Source organism: Engraulis encrasicolus, chromosome 15 (genome assembly GCF_034702125.1).
Source record: "Engraulis encrasicolus isolate BLACKSEA-1 chromosome 15, IST_EnEncr_1.0, whole genome shotgun sequence".
NCBI classification, from domain to species: Eukaryota; Metazoa; Chordata; class Actinopteri; order Clupeiformes; family Engraulidae; genus Engraulis; species Engraulis encrasicolus.
Window position 1 is genome coordinate 37,918,659 of NC_085871.1, and position 5,000 is coordinate 37,923,658.

The following is a 5,000-nucleotide window of genomic DNA, read 5'->3' on the forward strand; positions in this document are numbered from 1 at the left end:
TCCAAGTAAATAAATAAACTTAACAAAAGTAAATAATTAAATAAAGCAATAAATAAACTAAGCGAAACCAATGCCCTAGAGTAGAGTACAACATAACACAACACAAGTGCAACATCGACACTGATTCATGACTGCTTTTGGTGCACGGGATTCAAAATAAAGGCATACATTTTTCAAAAATGAATCAAGAAATGAATGAATTTAAAATAATAATAATAAACTAAGCCTAACCAATGTACTGTAGTGGGCTGCAACACAACACAACAAAACCAACAAAACACAACATCAACACTGTCATGTGACCCAGCTAGTGTAATGGATTCTAAAGAAAGACATAAACTAAACAAAAATGAGTAAATAATAAAAGAATGGGATAGCGGTAAATAAACTGAGCAAAATGAATGTCATGCAACACAACACAACACAACACAACACAACAGTGACACTGTCACATGACCGCCAGGTGAGGATTCAGACCGCTTTTGGTGCAGTGGATTCTAAATAAAGACATGGACTAAACAAAAATATATCAAGAAATAAAAATAAACCGCACAAATCAATGCCCTGCAGTGGAGTGCAACATAACACAGCACACTGTCACATGGCTGCTTTTGGTGCAATGAATTCTAAATAAATAAATAAATGTGACAAAAATAAGTAAATTATTAAAAGAAGCAATAAATAAACTAAGCAAAAGTAGTATCCTGCATTGGACTTGCAATATAATGAAGTGAAACTGACATGAACTACGCAAGTTAACGCGCTCATGCACGAATTGTGCGCGCACACGCGTATCCTACAGCAAGCATGCCGAGGGCTTTACACAACATAACATCGTCACATGACTTGTTGCAATGGGTTCTAAATTAATCTAAGGTGTTAACTTTACAAATATAAGTCAATTATTTATTGAAGCCGTAGATAAACTAAGCAAAACTAATATCCTGCTGTAGAATAGAACACAGTACAAGACAAACGCAGCATCAACACTGTGATGTGACCCCGCCAGTGTATTCTAAATAAATAAACTTAAGAAGGATAAGTAAATAAATAAATACATGAGTTCATAAATGAACTAAGAAAAACGAGTGTACTGCAGGGGAGTGCAACACAACACAACACAACACAATTCAACACAGCACAGCACAGCAAAACAATCAACACAGCACAGCACAGGACAACACAACACAGCACAACACAATTCAACACAGCACAGCACAGCAAAACAATCAACACAACACAGCACAGGGCAACACAACACCACACAACATTAACACAACACAACACAATTCAACACAGCACAGCACAGCACAGCACAGCACAACACAACACAGCACAGGACAACACCACACAACACAACATCAACACACCACACCACAGCACAACACAACATGACACAGCACAGCACAGCACAGCACAGCACAGCACAACAACACAACACAACATTGACACTGGTCACGTGACCCCTGGCAGTGCTGTGACTCTCTGCCCCCACTGTCCCCAATGCAGTGTCACGTTTGCCTCGCATCCTCTATACGCTGCTGTGCTGCCACGCCAATGTCCTCGTACTGCACTCAAGTCAGGGCGGCATTCAGGCGGCGTAATGTGATGTGTGTGTTGTGTGTGTGTGTGTGTGTGTGTGTGTGTGTGTGTGTGTGTGTGTGTGTGTGTGTGTGTGTGTGTGTGTGTGTGTGTGTGTGTGTGTGTGTGTGTGTGTGTGTGTGTGTGTGTGTGTGTATACGTAAGTGTGTGTATGTTTTTAGAAACGATAAGAAAGGATTACACCACTGTTTCTGTTGGAGGGAGAGAAGTAATGACTAATGACACACACACACACACACACACGAGCACACACGAGCACACACACACACACACTCACGCACACACACACACACACTCACGTACACACACAAACACACACACACACACACACACACATGAGCACACACACACACACTCACGCACACACAGACACTCACTTACACACACACAGCCACACACATGAGGACACACACACACACACTCACGCACACACACACACAGACACTCACTTACACACACAAACACAAACACACACACACACACACACACACACACACACACACACACACACACACACACACACACACACACACACACACACTCACGTACACATGAATAATGATGCCTCAGTGCTTTCTGCTATCTCCTTTGTCACTCGCTTTTTTCTGTTCCGGGGTGCATTTCTGGAAAGCGTAGTTGCTAACCCTGTTAGCTACTTTGGTGGTTGTAAATGCAATCTCCCATTGCCAACTACCGAAGTTGCTAACTGCTAACAACTACGCTTTCCAGAAATGCACCCCTGTTTTCCCGTTTCACCCCTGTCACACTGTCTCTTTCACCACCATGTTACTTTGCAACCCTTGCCTCAAACCTTTGCCCTCTTTACCCTTTTAACTCCAGGCTGCACAATTCTTTTTAGATCATAATTCACTTTTATAACTTTCATATAAAATAAAAAATGTATTTTATAGTGTAACTTTTATATATAATAATGTATGCATATGATTAAAGATTTAAAATAGAACATCACAAAATAAAACATTTTAGTGGCTTGAGAAAGACAAAAGAGTTTTTTTTTTAATCTGAAAGTGTGTTTAAAAGATTTTTTTTGTTATGCACCTTCTCTGACAAATGTAGTTGACATGCAGCTCTCGCCTCTCCTCTCCTCTCCTCTCCTCTTCTCTCTCTTTGACCTTGCATTTGAAAGCTTGCATTGCACTGCAAACATATCTGGTATCATCGCAATGCAATCTGACATAGAGGGGGGAGTGGGGCAGTGATGCTCAGTTGTCTTCCTGTCTGTGTGCTTCTTTCTTGCTGACGCACAGTGAAACACGCACGCATGCACGCATGCACGCATGCACACTATAAGCTCATACACGCAATCTAATGGATCCTATCAGCATTTCACTGTACATACAGTTATTATAGACCCAAAAGCTACTAAAATCTTCCAAAAACCAGACTGCAAAATTTGTTTACAGGCATGGAAGTCTCGGCGGCAGTCAGTATTGTCTGCATTGCTTCAGGGAAACAAGACACTAATGCAACATATGAACATATTCACAACTATGAAGTTGACTTAAAATGCTTTCAAAATGCACATACTGTACATACATACACATTCACACATTCACACATCAGCTCTGGAGGCTGCCGCACAGCGCCAATTGTCCTCAGTTCATGTGAGAGAAAAAAAAGATTACTCTGGAAGCGATCATAACATAGCCTAATTTCATAACATCAAGACCTAGTCTGCTAGGAAGACTTTGTAGTTCTATTTATATTGGGATGGGTAGTCTGGGGTGTATTTCTCGAAACCATAGTTGCTAACTACGTTAGCTACTTTGTTGTTTACAATGCAATTTCCCATTGGCAACTACCCAAGTTGCTAACTGGCTAACAACTACGCTTTTGAGAAGCGCACTCCAGTCCTGCAGGTATGGGGCATTTCAGAGCTGCAGTGGTAGGTGTAGTACCTGGGCTGCAGTGAGTGCTGTTGACGGTAGTGTAGTGTAGTGTAGTGTAGTGTAGTGTAGTGTAGTGTAGTGTAGTTTAGTTATCATTCAGTGAGTGCTGTTGACGGTAGTTAGTGTAGTGTAGTGTAGTGTAGTGTAGTGTAGTGTAGTGTAGTTATAATGCTGTGAGTGCTGTTGACGGTAGTGCAGTGTAGTGTAGTGTAGTGTAGTGTAGTTATAATGCTGTGAGTGCTGTTGACGGTAGTGCAGTGTAGTGTAGTGTAGTGTAGTGTAGTGTAGTGTAGTGTAGTAGTTATCATGCAGTGAGAAAGTCAGCACAGCCAGATGGGGTCCCTGGGACTCTGAAGTGCCGGTGCCTTCATGCATAAGTATGCAGAACACAGACACTCGCGCATTCATGCATATACATGTGCGCACATGCACACACACACACACACACACACACACACACACACACACACACACACACACACACACATACACACACACACACACACACACACACACACACACACACACACACACACACACACACACACACACACACACACACACACACACCACACACCCTGTCTGACAGCTAGAGTTGGTGGGAGAGGAGTTAAAGGTGTTTTTTCCCCGGGGGTGAGTGGTGGGTGCATGGAGTTGTGACACTCTGTATGTACACATTTGCACCTCAAATGAGGATAGAGTTCAGAGAATTATATTTTAAACACTAATTTCCAAACCTCCACTGAAACATTTATTAGGACGAGAAGTCAATTTAGTTCACCACGTTGAAAAGAAGTCTCCTACCATCAATAATAGAAATTATTCAATCTTTTACACAACTGTGTTTAGCAGACACCATGCTTCATCCCCTGAATTAGGAGAGAGAGAGAGAGAGAGAGACAGACAGAGACAGAGACAGAGAGAGAGACAGACAGAGACAGAGACAGAGAGTGAGAAACACAGAGAGAGAGATAAGAGGTAGGTTGACTTACTCTGGAGGATATTATTCAGAAATTTTAAAATGGGAATAGGCTATTAATTTTTTTTCATGATTTTTCATGATTTTTAAAATAGTTTTTCACTCCCCCGCCTCCCACTTCACTGTTATTTCCTCTTTTTGGCTCGTTGCCATTCTCCCCTCAGGGTCCAAAGACAAATCTAGGTCTTTCATTCCACACTTTCATACCTCCAATGTGTTATTTCCTCCATCTCTCTCACTTTCTCTCTCTCTCTCTCTCTCTCTCTCTCTCTCTCTCTCTCTCTCTCTCTCTCTCTCTCTCTCTCTCTCTCTTTGTCTATCTCTATTCATCTCTCTTTCTTGTCCCCTTTTCGTGTATATCTTTCTTTCTTGCTCTCTCTCTCATTTTATAAATGTATTTTATTTTATTAATAAAATTAGTAGGTATTTAAAAATTATATTCATATAATTCAATAATTCATTGTATCTGTTTCCACTCTTATCATTTTAGTGTTTGTTTTTTCCTTGCT

At 41.1% G+C, this 5,000-nt stretch overlaps 1 protein-coding gene across 2 annotated transcripts in view; it reads left to right on the top strand.

Moving 5' to 3' along the window:
- bmpr2a (bone morphogenetic protein receptor, type II a (serine/threonine kinase)) overlaps nt 1-5,000 on the top strand; it is a 69,564-nt gene that overhangs the window by 40,132 nt on the left and 24,432 nt on the right. The gene's annotated exons all lie outside the window — the stretch shown is intronic.